This window comes from Ambystoma mexicanum, chromosome 6q (assembly GCF_040938575.1).
Source record: "Ambystoma mexicanum isolate Mex_15411 chromosome 6q, UKY_AmexF1_1, whole genome shotgun sequence".
Classification (NCBI taxonomy): Eukaryota; Metazoa; Chordata; class Amphibia; order Caudata; family Ambystomatidae; genus Ambystoma; species Ambystoma mexicanum.
In genome coordinates this window covers 572,758,003-572,778,785 of record NC_090937.1, presented here as the reverse complement: position 1 = coordinate 572,778,785, position 20,783 = coordinate 572,758,003, and the positions used below count along the sequence as shown (strand labels likewise).

At 48.3% G+C, this 20,783-nt stretch overlaps 1 protein-coding gene across 3 annotated transcripts in view; it reads right to left on the bottom strand.

Moving 5' to 3' along the window:
• SCLT1 (sodium channel and clathrin linker 1) overlaps positions 1–19,873 on the bottom strand; it is a 1,687,870-nt gene extending 1,667,997 nt beyond the window's left edge. Inside the window, exon 1 of one of the 3 annotated variants that reach the window (XM_069631056.1) lies at positions 19,760–19,873. The gene's annotated coding sequence lies outside the window, so the exon portion shown is untranslated. Of the gene's footprint in view, positions 1–15,794; positions 16,311–19,759 lie in introns of those variants that run through there. The other 2 variants (XM_069631057.1, XM_069631058.1) reach the window with 2 other exon arrangements.
• Positions 19,874–20,783: the final 910 nt, after the last annotated feature.

Below are 20,783 nucleotides of genomic sequence, written 5' to 3'. Positions count from 1 at the left end.
CAAAGACCCGCTGCATAGCTCAAAGGGAGGCGGACCTATGTCATCCGGTCGAGGACCAAACCTGGGTGGACATATGGACCAGAACACATACCTCCTCCACCTGCGTTACCAATAGGGAATGTGCGTACAAGGTGCTCCTCCGGTGGTATTACCCGCCCCTTCGACTTCACCACATGAACCCACATGTGGATCATGCCTGCTGGAGAGGATGTGGTCACCCAGGCTCTTTCTTCCATATGTGGTGGGCTTGCCCAAAGATACAACAGTTCTGGAGGACATGCCTAGAGACCATCACACAAATTACGGGAACGGCGATTCCTCTGGAACCTGAACCAGTTTTGCTGGGAGCCCCGATCCCCGCGATCTACCCGCGCTCCGGGACCAAGTCTAAACTATTGACACACTGCCTTCTGGCGGGGAAACGGTGTTGGCCAGGGCCTGGAAATCCCCAGAAGGACCTCACATAGCCCAATGGTGGTCTAAACTCTGGGACATCCTGATCGCGGAGAAGGTGACAGCAGCACAGGCGGGAACGCTCCATCGCTTTCAGAATGTTTGGAGCCCAGTGCTGGAATACGACCAGCGCTTCCCCGCCCAGACCTACAAACCGACCAGGGCCCGATGGATCCTGAAACACCAAGAGAAACCTGAAGAAGACACATAGACGCTAAGGGGCGAACTGGATAACCCAGGAGGGAAAATTCCGCCTCCAAACCTAAGGGGTGGAGAGGCCGGAGGGAGGTGGGAGGGAGGAAGCCTGGTGGGGGAAATGAGGACTGGGGATCAAAAAACCTGAATAAGCATTGCTTGTACTATGTCGTGATTTGTATATTTGCCATCCTGCCTTGATTCAAAATAAAAAGATAAAAAAAAAAATGCAACACCTGGGTAATGTTTTTCTTAAAGTGAAATCTGAAACCTGTGAATGGCAATGTATGTGGAGATGCTTTGAGGGACAGCACATGGAAAAGGAGGTGCACAAAACTCTAGGATAGATTTTAAAAATCTATCAAATATGTCAACATTTGTTTGTTTTTAATACCCTCACCCTTTAATTTAGGGGTAAAGAAAGGTAAATCTAGAGTATTTGTTAAGGAAATACAAGAACGGAAAAGAATTATGAGGAAAAAAGTGTGAATTATTATTCATTTGGAGTGTGGTCAGATGGAGGAGCATGAACTGATTCGCAAAGAAAAGCAATCCTACAAAAATAAAAGTAAAAGCTAGGCGTTTTCTAATAGGATAGCAAAAGGAGGGTGAGGGGGAGAAGATGTTGCAAACTATACTGCAAAAATCTGATGTGGACTAGGGGTACTTCCTGGGGCGCCGAAGAAGAGGAGCGGACGGACCCGCCAACACGGAACCAGCCGGATAGTATCAGGGTTGCTCGGAGGGCACGTGAGAGCTTCCTTGGGGGCTGCTGCGTGGAGCCTTCTCCTTCCTCGCTGCCTGGCGGGGCCCTGGGCCTAGACCTCCCCTGCTCTGAAGCTCGATCCCGGCCTCCCGCTCAGCACCAGCCGGCGGCGCTATGGAGTCACACGTGGGAGGCGCACAGAGGGATCACGGACCCCCCCCCCCCCCACAACGATCGACATCCGGTGAGGACAGGGGGGGAAAAATACGGAGGCCACGAGATAATCCCTGCTACCCAGAGAAGCCTCGACCTCGCGGGCCATCCCGCAGCGACACACCCCCTCCCTCAACGTACCGATGGGTCATCCTGCTCAGATCCGGTCCCACTGAGATCCTCCATGCACTAGTACTTCCTGGGGCGCCCCGGCCCATTCATCCAGCCAGCGACCTAGACTACTGCGGGATCACGGCCACTCCACCGGCTTCTCACTCACACTCTTACGCTTGAACACTCCTGGGCGGCTGGCGCCGAAAGCACACAACCTCCCACCCCTACAACGCACTAAACTCTGCGGACCTGGAGGGGGCTGAGTGCCGTCTCCCACAGTTTTGGTCCCCGCTGCAACTCTTCCAGCCAAGACACGATCATCATGTCCAGGCAAACAAAGGTTAGCAAGGGCGCAGATATTTCCACCATGCTTACTGCACTAGATAAAAGCAAGAAGCAAGAGCCCCCCAAACTTACCCCACAGAAACCGCAGGAGGACGGGGGAGCCCTCGCTACCAAAGGGGACCCGATAGCCTTCATGGCGGACATTAAGTCGGAGTTTCGCTCATGCCTCTCAGAACTCACCACCAAAGTCAAACAGACAGACCAAAGGGTTACGCAGGTTGAACAGAGGCTCGGAGAAATCGAAGACCACTCTCGGGATCACACTACCACTCTAGGGGAAATGCAAAGAGCCATTGACACCCTGCATCACAAATGCGAGATCCTAGAGTTTAAACATGAGGACCTTGAAAATAGGGCGCGCCGCAACAACCTTCGCATTCGGGGCGTCCCAACCTCCGCCCCCAACAACAAGCTAGCGGACTACGTGGGGCGCTTCTTCAAGGCCCTCCTCCCGGACCTGGATAAATCTCAGCTCTTGCTAGACCGCACCCAAAGACTCCACCCGCACCGAGGGGCAGACTCGGACCCCGTCCCAGATGTCATTACCAGGGTCCACTTTTTCACAACCAAAGAGGCGATCTCGGCGATTAGCCACCAAGGGGAGGAAATCACTTTTCAGAGCACGCCGCTTCAAATTTATCAGGACCTCTCACCACTCACCCTTCAGAAAAGAAGAGCACTCCGACCCCTGGCATTGTTCCTCCAGGAGCAGCAAATCCGCTATAGACGGCTGTTTCCAACGGCTCTGCAATTCACATATAAAGGCACCCTACGCCAGATCAGTCACTTGGAGGATGCGGAGAGGATCATGCATCCAATCTCGCCCCAGGAAATCTCCACGCCAAACCCGGAGGGATCTGAGGACTCTGGGCCACTTCCCTCCCCAAAATCTAAAAGTTTGCCATGGTCGTCAACCCAGCGGAGCAACAGAAAGAGATGAACAATGGCGCTCCCGCACCCCTAGGTTCCAACAACACCTTTCCCTGGTCTCTTCTGACCCGACCTAAACTCTGATCCGCCACATAACGCTTAGACTGATGTTCCCTGAAGGCGGAGACGGCGGACCATACCCACGGTTCATACTCACTCCAAGGATACTTTCCAACTTTTGTTCCTTGGAAACCCACAGTACTCGATACGCGATGGGACAATCGGCCCCGTTGGCCAAGGGTACGCCTGTACTTACAATGTCGGCCTACCCGCCAGTTAAAGTTGCGGCCCACCGTTGGGGTTCCGCGTTAAAACCTCAAGTGCAGGATGGTATCACGAGAGCTCATGACAAACATGGCAGTTGAATCACAGGCTCAAACCCCCGCCCCCAACCCAAGAGACAGAGAATGGGACACCACTGGACCACCAGGTGCTGCAAATCCTCTCCCTAAATGTTAATGGACTGAACTCCCCTAACAAACAAAAGGCAACTCTATTAAAACTCCAGGACGAAGACGCAGCGATAGCTATGCTCCAAGAGACTCACTTGCTGCCGGCGGACGTGATCCGGCTTCGCTCTCGGCCATTTCCGCTTCAATTTATTGCCTCTGGCCCAAGCAAAAAGGGAGGCACGGCGATCCTCTTTAGGATTAAGACTTGAACCCGCAAATCCTGGAAACGAAAATATGCCCGAAAGGCCGATACACAGCAGTCATATGCCTCCTGATGGGAGACCTATACACCCTCATCTCGGTGTATGCCCCTAACACTGGACAATCACACTTCTATGACTTCTTGGGCACGACTCTCGCTAGTTTTGTGGAGGGCCAAACGATTGTCGGAGGGGACTTCAATGGGGTTCCCGACCCTACTAAAGATCGGTCACACCCCCCCGACTCCAAGCGATTTCGCCCAAGCACTTAGCCTCCTCCGGCTGTTCAGGTCCTTGGAGATAATAGACTCATGGCGGGTGTTTCACCCCGACGAAAGAGACTACTCCTACTCGTTCGTCCACCGCACCTTCTCAAGGATCGACCTGTTCCTGATCTCCCCGCAAACCTTCCCCTCTGTCAAAGAGGTTTCCATCGGCACGAGAGCCATGTCCGACCACGCTCCAGTGATCCTGGAACTCCGGGCTCAGAACCCCAACCTCAATGACCCACGTAAATGGTCTCTATACGACCCGATCCTCAATGACATGGCTACGAGAGACAAGATCGCAACGGGGATGAGAAATTTCTTTGACGAAAACCCAGCCTCGGACACTTCGCTAGCGAATAATTGGGATGCCATGAAGGCAGTAATTAGGGGTTCCCTAATTGCTCAAGGAGCGGCCTACCATCGGAACAGACGCCAGACCCGGATAGCTCTAGAGGATGAGCTAAGAGAGGCCGAGGCAATCCACAAGGAAAAAGGCTGGTCCCCTAAAACGCAACGGATTATACGAACAGCGAGGAAAAAGCTAGAAGCCCACTATGCAGAACAAACCGCTCTACTGATGGCGAAGGCCAAACAATCATATTACGCGAAGGGCAAGTAGGCGAACAGGTTCCTGGTGGCCAAACTAGCCAAGCGGAGACGCGTCAACACTAACGCAGGTCTGCGTGATTCCAAGGGGGTCACATGGTACTCGGAGCCCGAAAAGCAACAGCTCGCAACAGACTACCTGACCCAAATCATGAAGGCAACCCCACGGAACCTACCGCAACAGGTGGAATATCTGCGGAGGGCAGCGGTACCCCGTCTCGCCGATACAGCGAGAGACAAATTGGAGGAGCCCATCACAGGGGAGGAGGTTGAGGAGGCCATTAAAATCGCTTAAAACACGAGCCCCAGGACCAGACGGCTTTTCAACCAGGTTCTATAAACTATTCAGGCCACAACTGACCCCCCACCTGGTGACCCTGTTCAACTCCTTCAGAGAAACAGGATCAGTCACCCCATCGATGCAGGAATCAACCACCATCCTCCTGCCCAAACTAGGAAAGGACCCAAGGAGTCGAACCTCCTATAGACCGATTGCACTCTTAAACATCGATGCAAACATATATTCAAAAATTCTGGCAAACTGCTTGAATCGCGTCCTCCCGAAGATCATCCACCCCGATCAAGCAGGCTTCATCCTTCACCGGACAGCAGGGGACAACATACGGAGAACCTTGAACCTGGTGGACCTTGCCTCCCGGAACTCCCAGAAACTAGTCTTAGTGGCTCTGGACGCAGCCAAGGCATTTGATCGGGTAGATTGGACCTTTATGAAACACACCCTAGAGGCCTTCGGCTTCGGGTCAACTTTCCAAACGATGGTTCTAGCCAATTATAATAGCCCAAGTACTAGCCTGAGAATCAACGGACACAGCTCAGCTCCAATCCCCCTGCCATGCGGAACCCGGCAGGGCTGCCCGCTGTTGCCCTTACACTTCGCACTCACCATGGAGCCTTTGGCCCAAAGGATTAGGGGAAACGACCAAATCAAAGGGCTACAGAGTGGCCCCATGCAACACAAAATCGCCCTATATGCGGACGATGTTCTACTCACGATCTCAGAGGCCCACTCATCATTGAAATATGCGATACGAGAACTTACCACCTATGGTGAGGTCTCAGGCTTCACTATAAACTTCGGCAAATCCTCGGCTTTGGGCATCGGCCTCACCCCAGCAGAACGGGAGCCACTGATTGCGATGTGCCCGATGACATGGGTGAAGAATGCCATCCCTGATCTAGGGGTCCACATCCTGGCTAAGCCAAGAGACACATACAAAGCCAACTTCCCCCGGCTACTGAAAGAACTGGAAGGCGACTTGAAACGATGGGAGACCCAAGAGATCTCACTGCTGTGGCGCATCACAGCATGTAAGATGAACCTACTTCCGAGGTTCCTATACGCCTGCGCCTCCCTCCCAGTAGCGATTCCCACACCAACCCTCGGGGACATCCAAAGGAAAATGCTGAAATTCATATGGAAAGGTTAAGAGAGCGAGAATCCCTCCCAGAACGATGCTGGGGGGCTCCAAGCTAGGAGGACTGGGGGTTCCGGACTTGCGGGTCTATAGTGTGGCAGCACAACTAGCACAGGTTCAGGCATGGCAAAATATAACAAACCGCCCTAGATGGGTAGAGCTGGAACAATCACAAGTGCCCCTACCCTTGCGATTTCTGCCACACATCCCTCCCCCCCTCAGAACACACTGGGGAGACCTCCTTCGATCAACTAAACATACCCTCAGCTCCTGGGACTGGGCGCTAAAGCAAAAGGGAGTGCCAAAAGGACTGAGCCCACATTCCCCGGTCTTCCATAACCCATCCTTCTCACACGGAGCGAACCCCCGCAATTTTCGGAACTGGATAAAGGGCGGGCTGGAGACGAGACCAGCTATATATGGGAGGGATACCCCTCACTTTCGTCCAATGTAAGGAGAAGTTCCAACTCCAGGAAAGGGACAGATTCACTTATATCCAGCTACGCCACTGGTGCTCACATCCCCAAACTCTGCAGGCAGCAACACGCGCGCCCACCGCCTTGGAACTTACACTGGGGGACCTTCCGACCCGGGGCAGGGTATCCACCCTATATAGGCGCTTCTTAAGCAACTTCCTGTCCACAAAGACCCGCTGTATGGCCCAGTGGGAGGCGGACCTAGGTCATCCAATAGAGGACCAAACCTGGGTGGACATATGGACCAGAACACACACCTCTTCCACCTGCATTACCAACAGGGAATGTGCGTACAAGGTGCTGCTGCGGTGGTATTACCCGCCCCTTCGACTTCACCACATGAACCCACAAGTGGATCATGCCTGCTGGAGAGGATGTGGCCACCCAGGCTCCTTTTACCATATGTGGTGGGCTTGCCCAAAGATTCAACAGTTCTGGAGGGCATGCCTGGAGACCATCACGCAAATCACGGGAACGGCGATTCCTCTGGAACCAAAACCAGTTTTACTGGGGGTCCCGATCCCCGCAATCTACCCGCGCTCCGGGACCAGATCAAAACTATTGACACACTGCCTACTGGCGGGGAAAACGGTGTTGGCCCGGGCCTGGAAATCCCCAGAAGGCCCTCACATAGCCCAATGGTGGTCTAAACTCTGGGACATCCTGATTGCGGAGAAGGTGACGGCAGCACAGGCGGAAACTCTCCATCGCTTCCAGAATATTTGGGGCCCAGTGCTTGAATACGACCAGCGCTTCCCCGCCCGGACCTATAAACCAATCAGGGTTCTCTAGGTTTTTCAGGATCCATCGGGCCCTGAGGAAGACACAGACGCTAAGGCGCGAACTGGGTAATCCAGGAGGGAAAATTCCACCTCCAAAACTGAAGGGTGGAGAGGCCAGAGGGAGGTGGGAGGGAGGAAGCCTGGTGGGGGGAAATGAGGCCTGGGGATCAACATGCCTGGAAAAGCATTGCTTGTAATATGTGTATTTACCATCCTGCCTTGATTTAAAATAAACAAAGTTAAAAAAAAAAAAAAAGATATGATAACGTTTCCACACATAAAAAATGTGTACTCCCATTCAATTACCCCATCGCTCACACACACACACACACACACTCATACGTTCATACATAGAACCTCTCCATCTAGATTGATACATGGTTTCATGATCATTATAACCATCTAGCACAGTTGATTTTCACAATGTTGTTGTACCCTTTCCCAAATACAGGTGTGTCGATCTGTGTATAACGCAGATAATATACAAGTCGACACGTGTTTTGGTTGGTTATGCAGGGCTTTACACCTGAAGCCCTTGTATTGATCCAGCTTTCATCAGGACGGACGCTACGTGCCAAATATGCCTTGCTTAAAGGTAGCCTGAGTGAGAGACATCAACTCCAATACACAATGTTTGGAGGAAGTACAAATTCAGTGTGTTGTCCCATGCAGACTCAGCCAGTTCACAAGTCTGCTAGCCTGGGCTGTTTAGTGCATCCCGGCTAATTCTAGTCTGGTGGTCCTTATTTAGTGGTTCCCCAGCATATAGTATTATTCACTGCTGGTCTCCGGTTGAATGTTGCCGACACAACAACCTCTCGTTTATTCATCCATCTTCAATAGATTCCGATACATGTCTGGCGATATTCTTGATTCCTTGTCACATGCGGTCCAGATGAATCTCAACTGCCTCATCTGGACAGCACGTGACAAGGAATCAAGAATAGGCTGTCAATCACACAACAGGGACAGCCAGCCAGGAAATCCGGACTGGTTGCATTCAGGCATTCCTAGAGACAAAGGACAGGGGAGTTTAGGGACCCTCCCTCACATCCTGTCCTTCCAGACACACTGGAGCCAGAGGCGGGCTTCAGGGCTGACACCCGCCAAAGGCAAGACAAACAAAGGGCTCCATTCTGTTTCAACACAAAGAGTAAAACCCAAGAAAGACCTCACAAACAGAAAATGGTGAAATAAGTAGACATTCTTTTGATAAAATGGTCACCCATGGGTGCTATACTGCAGCAGAGGGTTCAGCCTGCGGTAGAAAAGCACAATGGTAGGAAAAGGTAAACCACTGCCACCAGCTATTTAAAGTAGGGAGGGAAACAAAAATGTTACATGAGAAAGTAGGGTAAGGGGCTACTAGGTAACCCCCCAGAACTCCACATAAGATGGTGTGTGCTGCTCCTACAAAGAGAAAAAGGTAAGTAAAGTCAATTTCACTTTACTATTCTTGGGAACAGTATAAACACACAGGAAAAGGTATTTTAAACCTTATGAGAAATATGAAGGATTTGTCAGTGACACTGCACTGAAGGTGCTGTGGGTCACCATACAAAAAGTAAATGCCTATGGAGTTTGTCCGACTCCCAAAACAGTGAAAACACAATCCAATTCAGGTCAAAATTGGAGGGAGTGGGAAAAAGGTCTCACTCAATCCAGGGTTAAAATTAAAAAGTCCTACAGTCCAGCAAAAGAGCTGGGGGTCTCTAAGGTTGAAGGGAATTAGAACAGAAATGAGAATTCTCCCTAACATGACTACACCAATATATGCCAGTATTCACATGTACTCATGTTTGCTTTGCACAAAATCCAATAATCAACAACCATAACCAAAAGTACCTCCAGGATTTAAAAAAAAAAAAAAAAAAAAAAAAAAAGAAAAACACACAGGATCCAAAAAAGAAAGAAGCAATAAACAAACTGAACCACAAAGTCCCATCAACAGAGGTCTCAACTACCCACAACCTACCAAATATAAGCAACAACAAACTACAAACAGCAAAGACTAAACCCAAAAGACCAGGAAAAACACCAATCGAAAGAGGACGCCCACTAAGCAACAACCCACACATCATGCCTCGCCACAAGAAAGACAAAGAAGCCAGAAAACACAACAGAAATAATAAGAAATGCCAAACCACTCGGGAAGGCACCGAACAGCATTATCTCAAACCCCAAAAAACTCGACAAACATCCGAGATGGCCCAAGGAGACATACAAATAACAGACCAAAGAGACTACAATGCTCGCTATGTGTCCACATACGACAACATGGTAAACCAAACAGCAAAGCAACAATGGCCCTCATTACGGGTCCGGCAGTAACCGTGCTGGTAAAACCGGCAGGTAGCAGCAGCCGGACCCGTAATGAATTACCACCGCCAGATTTGCTGGAAACACCAGGGCATTACAACCCCGGCGCTCCGGTAAGTCAGGCGGCGGCAATTATAAATGCCCATTCCCTATAGGACTCAATGGGAATGGGGATCATGGAAACACTGGCACCTTTAATAACGGTGCTGGTGTTTCCATAAAAGTCGGCGGGCGGGTGCCGTTACACCCGCCAAGTCAGACCCGTCAGGTGGTAGGGCATCCGCCCCGCAAACTTGTATTTTGCTGGTTCAGAAACAATGGTGCCGATAAGCTTACCGGCATGGTTGTTTCTGGGCTGGCAAAGTTATAATGAGGGCCAATGAAGCGACAGCCAACAAGCGTCACGAATACAAACCCAACGTAACATGACAACTAATAAACCATCTGAACCCAGTCTCCACTATGAACAATACCCCGAACAGAACAAGGAACAAATTGGAATAAATCACCCTCTACACATGCTGTATCACCAAGACTGGAACAACAGAGATGTAAGCTACCCTATTTACCACCCGGAACGAACCAACCCTGCCATAACCCCTATCAGTCTACTCGACAAAGAGACTGACCAACAAAGAACCAACCCACCCAAAAGACTCAACCGGGAAAAACCCACATGGAACAGAAACCCAACCAACACACTGGTCAGAACAAACAACACAAAAGGGAAATCAAGCAAACTACACTGCAGCCTCCTCAACGTTAGATCCATGGAAAAACACGCAACAGAAATCAATGACTGCCTAAGGGAAGGAGGCACAGACGTGCTCTTCATTATAGACACCTGGCTATCAATCAACTATAAAGCCATTGCAAACTAAGCAATACCCGACAATTATAAATTAATGCACGCCAACAGAGAACACCGAAGAGGAGGCGGAATCGCAACAATACACAGAAAACACGCCTAAGCTTCTCAATCACCACAACCAACACGGAAGACTATGAATTCGTCCTAATCAAGATAGAACTCAACAAACCAATCCAACATAGTATTCCTCCTGATCTACAGAGCACCTTCTTACAACCCCAACTTTGCAACAAAACTAGCAGACGAGGCCGCCATGCTATCAACCCACCACGACAACCTAGGCGAAAGAGATCCCACTAATACAAACAGAAGACGCACTCAACAATTGGATCACCAAGGCCCTTGACCAATCAGCACCAGCTAAAACATTCAATGCAACACCAAAAAAAAAAAAAAAAAAAAAAAAAAAAAAAAAATCTGCCAGCAAAATGGTTCACAGAAGAACTAAAAAAACAACTGCAAAATGGAGACAACAATACACTAGACAAGACAAAATAAAATACCAAAGACAACTCAAACTGTACAAAGCAACAGTCTTCAAAGCAAAAAAAAAAAATTTTTTAAATAAAAACTCTACTACTGCACAAGAATAGAATCGGCAAACAATTCATGGAAATAACTTCAAAATCATCAAAGATTTAAAAAAAACTCTTCCTGCAAAAATTCCCTCATCCCTACACAAACACTTTGTGACAAAATCACCAACCACCCGAGAGTAAAAATAAACAAATACAGGAGACCATCAACCTAGCCGGGGCAAATACAACCACTTGACCACAGACACCAGACGAAACACAGATTAAAGCAAAACTCATCTGCCTAGAACCAATCACAGAGGAAACTTTCGCCACACTGATCAAGGACACCAACCTTGCAGGATCTCCAAGGGACACCTGCCCCCCGGACGTCTTCAAAGGAATCCTCAACCACAGAAACCCAGCGACGCGCTTCCGGAACCTAAAAGAGGAATAGTACCATCCTCCTTCCAATCAGCATACATCAAACCACTGATAAAAAAAAAATGTCAGAAAGCACAGAAGACCCAAGCAACTACAGACCGATAGCCAACCTGCCCTACCCAGCGAAGATATGAGAACCACATCTACAAAATCCATCTTAAACACATCGAAACAAACAGAATACTCGACCAATCACAAGTTGGCTTCAGACGAATGAGAGGAACAGAATCAGCACTTGTATCGATATGGGACGACCTGAAAATAAACGCAGACACCCAATCGGCCCTCCTTCCATTGGACATTTCAGCAGCTTTTGACACAATCAGCCACGCAACACTAATAAAAAGATTGATGGAACGTGGAATGCAGGAATCTGCACTTAAGTGGATTACCTTATTCCTAACAAACCGAACCAAAAGAACCTACCTACCACCATTCACCTCAAACACCAAAAATATATCCTGAGGAGTCCCACAGGGTTCCTGCCTCTCCCCTCTACATGTGCCCACTGATGAAAATGATTCGATCCTACAGACTTACTGCCTACAACTACGCAGACAACACAACTGATTGTGAAAAAAAAACAGAACTCTCAACAACTGCCTCACAGACATAAACAACTGGATGACAACGAACAAACTCAAACTGAACCCGGCAAAAACGGAAATAATGCTCTCACCCGCAGGGTTCGACGGAGAGAACCCACAATTGGATTGTCCAATCAGCATGGGAACGCAACCAGAGACTACCAATGTAGTAAACAACCTACGAATGCTCATGGACAACGGACTAGCACAGGAACCGGAAGTCAACGCAATTGCCAAAAAATGCTTCCTCCTACAACCACATCACTCCAGCACTGAAAGCCCTACACTGGTTACCAGTAAAAAAGCGCATCAAATTCAAAGCACTCTGCATCACCCACAAAGCATTGCAAAGACAAGGAGTGGAATTCCTCCAAGCCAAGATTAGCCGGTATCGCCCAGGAAGGGAACCAAGATCCAGCAATGACTAGAGGCAACAACACCACGAAAAAAGGAAATTCGTTGGAACAGCGTTCTCACTTCTAATTGCTAACACCTGGAAAAACATGCCCAAAGTAATTAGAACCACATCACCTTCAGGAACTTCTCAAAACCTGCCTATTCAGCAGACAATGACAGCCTAGAAGGGACACAAGCAACAACAACACTTCAGACAAACTCCTAGAGAGGAGACGAGAGGGGCCAAAGAACTGCAAACAAGAACCTGGCTAGATACTGTCAAGTGGCATCCAAGGCGCGTCCCAGAGAGACCACAACAAACAGACCGACTTTACTAACCCTCTTCACCTTCCTGCTCCTCCTACATAACCAACGCCTCTGCACCGGATCTTGGTCTAGCCACACTCAAACATACAGAGAACCATTACTATGTCGACATCCAGAGAGAACCACCCACATAGGCCAATACCATCTAAAATGCAACAACACACCAAGATGCCGGACTAGAGATGCTACGACCACCTGTGACTCTGAATCCCTTATGGACACCATCTAACCAGTGCACACGACCAACCCATCATAACCACGCAACACTAACACCAACGCAAAACACTACCACACAGCGTGGCATGGAATCTTACCCATACAGATACAATGTGCGAGGCCGCTCACAAGTGACCACTGTTCTGAAACTATACTCTCACCCTTTTCCCAACTAACCCCCTACCCCTTTTCCCAACTAACCCCCTACCCCACTTTTTTGCAGATCCACGCAAGCGCCTGGAGACTGCCCCTGGGTGGCAGCGGTGAGGTACAAATCAACATCCCACTTCCCACTACCCCTCTGACCCCTCAGACTCACCATCCCCAGCTTTGCCAGCTTCTTCCCACTTCCCCTATCCCCCCCTACACCACTCACTGCACAAGTTGTCTTGATTCACTATGGTTTCACCATCACTGACCTATTGCCAACGCTTGGATTGACTGATGGACACTGACTTTGGTGCATCACCTTCTCAACTCTCTGCTGGACCTCCCCTGGATCTCGTACTCAGATAGGCCCTGAATCATGCTGTGCCCTTCGTATTCTTAATTCCTTGCCTACATTCTGCTCCCTGCAACATTATGTGTTTTACTGACCTCTGCAACTGTATTTGCGGCCTCCTGTTTCTCTGCTCATTTCATTTTTATTCCCTGTTCTCTCCTCTTCTCCCTTTTCCCCCCCTCTCCTCCCGCCCTCCCTTACTTATTTTCTATGCACTTATTCTATCAGAATTGTCCCTGTATTATAGCAACAATTGTTTGTCTATCCCCCTTCTCATACTTGTCCCCCCCCCAGCACTATCTGAAATGGCTTCAGGCCTAGTACAATAGTCGCTTTTTTGTTCCTCTTCCTCCTTCCCTCTCCCTCCCTTCTTGTAAATTCTGACTGTACCAGAAATGTCGTCAGGCCTGGTACAGCAGTCGTATTTGTGCAGAAGGAAAGGGCAGAAGGTCTCGATCACAGCCTGACTCATTTCACATAGCAATACAGTGGAAACATCCTACTTATCTACAGTACAGATGCCAACCTCCAGATCAAATAGGCAGGCAGCATCTGACCAGAAACCCAATAGATCTAATACAATATTCCTCAACTGAATAGTCTTTGTTTTAACCATTAAGAAAGCAAAAACTGAAATGGAACAATACAGGAGGTGAGGAACCAGAACACCATATGAGCGCTGGCGAGCTTTGTTACGAGGCCAGAGTGAAGCAAGGGGCTCTAAGGTAAATCAAAAGCAGGGTGTGGCCTGAGGGTAAGAGCATCCCTCACTTCACCTAGGACCAACTTCCCACATAGATGTGCCAGTAGTCAGGCTGCAGGTCCTATGAGCGTTCACTTTTCAGTACCTGGAGGGTGCTCTGTGCCAAAGAAAGTATTAGTCAGCAAACAACTCTTCTGACGAAACATCAAAAGGAGGCATTCAGCTGATGTGAGCACGGATGGCTGGACTCCGCGTCATAGAGTACTCCTGCAGCCCTGGAGCTTAGCCAATTTGCACATTCCGGTGTGCATTTCACAGCAAGTGTGATACAGCGGTCTCTACCCAGTCCTGGTCACAGTGCTCTCTCCCAGTTACATTGCAACCCCGCATCCTGCGAGTCACATCTACCCCTACCCTCAGCTCTCATCCATCTCACTCCTTCCCTTTAACCGCCTATTGCCTCCCCTTCACACGTGCAATCTCGGCCCCCATTTTGCTCCCCTTATAGGGCGTATATTTTCCTCTCTTTCGTTCCCCCTTTCTTAATCTCACTTTCCTCACCTTTTCCTTGACTAGCTCGTTTTCTGTCCCACTTTAATCTCTTTCTCTCTGTCTGCATGGCCGTCCTTATTTGAGAATTACACCCGCTGGGCATAATCTCTTACAGTAAAAGACACCTTACATTTGGTCACTTATACTCACACTTCAGAGGGTTTCAAAATAATTCAACCCTTAAATATTCACACTTCAGTTATTTTGTATGCAGATGACTGTTGTGCAGCAAAAAACATTTACATCTGTCCATTCGAGGGACTCACCCCATAGGGACAGTTACACATGCATATAAACCTCCAGAGATCTTTGCGCTGCCTGCGTTTTTCGAATTCTGGCCAGAACCTTTCTGCCCATCATCCTTGCCCTACCGATGAAAGGAGTACCATTTTGCTGTTGTAAACAATGAAATAAAGATATACCATCAAAGCTCAAACTTGGATCTTGTCAGCGGGACCGAGAAAAAGCAAACAAACCGTCTCATCAAATATATTCCTGATGGTTTATGGGGAACTTTACCATAGGCCCACTTGTACACAGCACAGGTTCACCCTGTCGAGAAATCCTAGCTGCACCACTGCAGCCAACTCGAAGTACGAAAAAGGACTCCCGCCAGGACGAAGAACAATTTGCATGGGGATAAAACTTCAATGCAACCATGAAAAGAAGTGTAATTAGTTCCATATGTTCCTGCCAGAATCCTAACTCTAAACAAATGAAGTTCTCCGAACTGCAGAAAACAGTACCAAGTTTCAACCCTGTCCAATTAAAACCACAAAGACGAAAGGTTGCGGATGAAAGTGCCCAGAACAGCTCCAATATAGGCTCTCCACTCTAACTGAGAAATGTTTCTGGCGTTTAGACTTTTTTTGGGACAGAACAGAACAGAGTTTAGCTATGTTCTGCCATTTACCTTTTCAGGCGCAGGCCACATTCTAAAGGGGAAGCAAGAACACAGTAAAGCGATTCCAATACACGCACTCAAACCAACCAAGGCAGGCGTCTACACGTTGGAAATAAATCTGGGCTAGGAAAGTGTAAAACAAAATATTCCCATTTACCAGTTCTTGTCCAGAACACACTCTGAACTATGCAAACTACTGTTTGAGCACCAGCCAAACGCTATGTACACAGTTTAAAGGAACATTTTCTTAAATCTCAACAGAAACATTGGGCTGTACCTACCTTCTTTCTGAATAGTTCTGCACACAAGCGAGTCGGGGAGGCAATGCAGTCTTCTTTCTTTGCGCACAGGTCCGGGTAGAAAGCAATTGGAGTGTCGGGGTGGGAAGCTGAGAATGCTCAAAGACAGCCGTCTTTTTTCTTCCGTGGTGAGTTGTTCCACCTTGATTAGAAAGGCTGGGGGAAAGGTGCCCTTTTATGTCGCCACCCCCAAGTGGTGCAAAAGGTCACAGAGCCGTTATGCAAATACTATGTGACTGCCAGTCAGAAGCTGCCGCTACTGTGCTGCGGCTACTTTCGCCACACCAAACACACCCCACACCCAGGCATAGCTCTCAACCTTTCATTGGCCCTGGGTGGGTGAAACAACCGATTTTGTATTTGGCGGGTGAAATGCCCATTGATTCCTATGGGTGTCTGGGAAGCTTGGCGGGTGAGAGCGCTGCCTAAGCGTTGAGAGTTATGCCCAGGGAAATTTTGCGTTCAAGGGACCGGGGCAATTGCGCCTGGCATCCGCCCTCTTCAAGAAACGGCCCTAATTATTATACATGTAGTCACTTACACCAGAGCATGGTCTGTGTAGTAGCTGCACAGCAGTTACTGCATCTGCGAGCATTCCAGAGACTGAACCAGGGCCGTCACGAGGGAGGTCCAGGGGGGGCAAACTGCCCCAGGCCTCGCACTCAGGGGGGGCCTCGCAGCCGCCTGGATGACATTTCATCTTGGGAGCTGTGAAGTGTCATTAGGATTGAAAAAAAAGGATTAAAAAAAAAAAGTTACACCACGAGCACACAGCATGATGGGGGTGGGGCGGGGAGGGCCATGGCCCACGGGGGATATACTGGGCACTGGCAGGTGGCGCCGGCGGCACTGTACAATGTAACAGTTTGCCGGCGCCCGGTCCCAGCATCATTCTACGTGGTTTGCAAACCTTGCATTTTGCAGACGACACAGGCGTTGGAGTCAGAGATGAAGTAGTCAAGTGAAATGACTTCAGTGCCTGGACTCCAGCGCCTGCCCAGCACTTCTGTTGGATTTCGTCGTGGCCTGGTCCAGGGGTCCTTGGATGATCACAGCAGCGCCTGCAGGGGCCAATAGGCTACAGCAGCAGGTAAGGTCTCCGAATTTGGTGAATGAGGGTCAAGTGCTAAAAATTAAAGAGGGGGACTCATCAACAAACGCAATGGCATGTGTCGCCATAAATTAACGTATGAAGGTGAAATATGCACATTTCATTAAATTGGCTTTGCATAACCACTCAAATTGCAAAAAAGAGAGGATATTTTCATCTAATGGTGTTTTTGAAAATGTTAAAAGGTGTGCACGTTTTAAACTCCAAAACCAATACAAATGTTTTCCCTGGAGTGTGCAGGACTGAAATGGGACATTTCACCTTTAGTTGTTAGTTATTTATGCAGTAGTGAAGTGTCCGGCCTGCAAACCTGGTGAGGACATTCAAAGAGGAAATTCAATGATTCTCATTTTAGATGGGGGGAACTGAGTCCACTCTCTTAAATAAGTGGGTGGACTCTGTCCACCCGCGTGTACCCTCAACTTGAGCCCTGGGTGAATCAATGGCAACTCGTGTGTGTGGTCAGCACCATCAGCGTGTAAACTTTAAGTCCTAGAATGCAACACAAAGATAGATATGCATATTCGTTGTCCCAAACTTCCAGCTGATAGTTACATAGCACTCAACCTTACCAAGGTGGGTGAAAACACCAGATTTCTTTTTTTGGACGGGGTGAGAGCCCAATGAAGTGAATGGGCGTATAGAGGGCTTGGATAGTGAGGTAGATGACTGTAAGGAGGGTGACACCTATGATAACGCTAATGCGGCCTTCTGTTTTTCGAACACATTGGGTTGGTATCTATTAGATTTTGCTTGCGTTTAACACCTCTTTCAGTTTATCGACTGTAAGATTAGATTCACTTTTCTCATAATATGTACAGTTATGTGGATCTGCCACGTGCACAGATGCTCCGCTGCCAGCTGAAAACCACCACTCAGAGCCTAGAAGGCTCACTTTTAGGTATTCCTATGGTGGAAATGAAACAAACAGCATATCTAGGTGTGCTCCATCAAGCTGCAATTGATGGACCCCTTCCGACCTTGACTTCCCTGGGGTATATAGAAATGTTATCACCTTGTTGCCTTTTGACACCAGTTCTTCCTCATCACCCACTTGCTGACAAAGTAGGATTTAAAGATTTTCAGTGGGCATTTAGTGTTTCAGCTCCCTGCTAGCTGGCTGTCTCGCCAGGCCTTTCAGCTCTTTCAGTTGAAAATGGCTCTGGGGGACCCCAGCAAATGCCCCCATGTTGCCAGTCAGCAGTTTTCTAACATGGCAATATATTCCTTTCTATATTCCTTTCGTTCTGGGGCTTAAAATTAGTGCTTTCAAATGCTGGTCTTACAGCTGCGTTTGCTGGAGCCCTTTCAGCGGTCACTTCCCTGAGGTACACAGAATTGTTATCTCCACATTGCCTTTTAACACTGGTTCCCCCACATCAGCCAACTTCTGACAAAGGGGGATTTTAAGATTTTCAGTGGGCATTTAGTGTTTTAGCTCCCTGCTGGCTGGCCGTCTTGTGATAATTAGTGGCTATTAACTCCTGGCTGTTTTTCTTTGTCTCCATTATAATGTATGAACCCAATGGTGGCCTGAGACTGTTTTCCGCTCTAAGTAATGGGGGCCCAGAACCGTCATGTTGAAATGGGCCCCAACTCATCTTCAGCCAGGCCTAGGTAAAGAAAATATAAGTGTTGTCAGGTGGCTAGACTGGCCTACATTGAATATTGGCCAGTCTAGCCAGCAATAACACTCATGGTGCACAGCTGGTCTGTATATACGTTCCGTGTTTTTTTTACTGGCTGTTATTCCTTATATGGTAATGCTGGCCCAGATGCCTTTGGGTTCGGCGCGCTTTACAAATGCCAAATAAATAAATAAATAAATAAATAAAATATATTGATTCAGCCTGCATGGACATGTATGCAAACAGCCAGCATAAACATGTTTTCATACTGGCGCATGATGTGGGCAAAGGCAGCATTAAATGCAATGGAAAAGGCTCCTGTGCATGGTTTGTGGCTTACATCTGCTGGGCTTGTCCGTGGCATATGAAACCAATCGCAAACTCTATGGCATTTCACCCGAATTTATAAACAATTTTAATTTGCTTCAAAACAATTTTGGGGGCAGGAAACCTTCTCAAGCACCCCTTGTTTGGGCTCCTCCCTCACTGTGCTCCGTCAGTCCCACATAATTGGTGCACACATTTAAGCTTCTCCAGTTCAAACATTCAGCAGCTGCCAGTGAACACCATCTACCTGTCACTGGGTATGATGTGTGTTTCAATGCACACAAAGGGGCAGGGCGCTCCTCCGTAAAGCTGCGTCACACACCCCCCGCCGTCATGCCATCCTGTATATATTTCCGCACATGGCAAAGTTGTTATTCTGAAGGGGACTTGTCTTCAGTACAGAAACATCACTTTGCCGTAGTTGATTTGCTGCCATAATAATGAACAGTATTTGGGTTGCTCCACACAAACTCAATGGGAGATTTCTTGCATCTCCTGTTTGCGGTGGCAACGCTGGCCCAGTGCAAAGAATTCTAAGGGGGCCTCACCAAACGTTTTGCCCCGGGCCTCACCACACGTTGCGACAGCCCTGGACTGAACTGTACCTACATGAGCTTTAGAGCAGCTACTGTGGCTACGATACCAACAACAGGCTGCCCTGTGTAATTTCAAAACCAAATGTTTGGAAAGTCACGTACTTACAATTTTTAATTTCAACAAGTGATAAGTACAACGAATTACAGCTTCAACGTGCATTCCCAGAAGTTGCAAAAGGGCTCCTCTTAACAATATAACAAAGGGGTTAGAACGTTTAAGTTAATGGATGCTAAAAGAAATAAATATAAAATTCACTACAAGAGTTGGATCGCATGCACTCTCACCTGAAGCTGCCTGAAATCAGGACACGAGCGTTTCGTAAAGAATAGTGTTTAGTTCCCATTCGAGAAACGGACCATAGCAACGCCCCGCCTCCACTTTATCACGTGGGCTCCTGTGCATCACGTGCTCTGCAACGTTCATTTCGTCATTTTTTTTGCACGAGCGGGAAGGCAAGGTGTTGCACAAGCGGGACGGAGTGAGAAAGCAAGGCGTTGTAGGACTCTGCGGGAGAGATACTTCTGTTACAAAAGCAGATTTCGTATAGTTTATTATTTGGTGCTTGAATTTGGTTTATGGCAAGTCTTAAAGTTATCCCATGTTGATTGTTAATTTAATGCAGAGCAGCGATATTGGCAAGGGGGTATTTCTGTGTATTTTGGGGGTTTGTAATGTGCATCAGGGTGAGATTTACTTAAAAGTACAGGCGGATTCAGTTCTTTTTGTGGTTTTCTCATGAAGATGGGCGATTTGCCCTGGGGAGATTTGTTTTATGGAGCGGGGCTGGGCACAGGGAGTTCCACCCTTCCCAATGGGACTTCCACTGTACCAGTGAACAGTACAATGAATAGTTAGTTATCCTCCCTGCTGGAGAAGGGAGGGGGGGGTTGGAGGATTTGTTATGCAGAGAGACGCATTTGGGTACGAATTTCCAGCATAACAGTTCTTTTTTTGCCTGCATTGGGGGCGATTTGGCATTCCCCGGGAAGGGGTTGTTCATTTGCCATTTTGTAATGTATGGCAGAGAAGGCTAAAGAGAGGCCTTGTATTGCTTTCATTATCAATCACAGATTTAAAGTCCCTATGAGACCCGATAGCATGGTGTGTTTGTTTAAAAGTTTGCTGATACATTTTGCGCACAAAGCTAATGGCTGCTTGAAGTGGAGTGCTCCGACCCTAACAACATCCTTACGCATATAAATCCTCCCATGGGCCACCAAATCACTAAAATACTTTGAACGTGAAGCTGACAGAGAAAGGTTCGTAGAGGAGAATGATGAAAGAACAGTAGAAATCCATGAAATACCT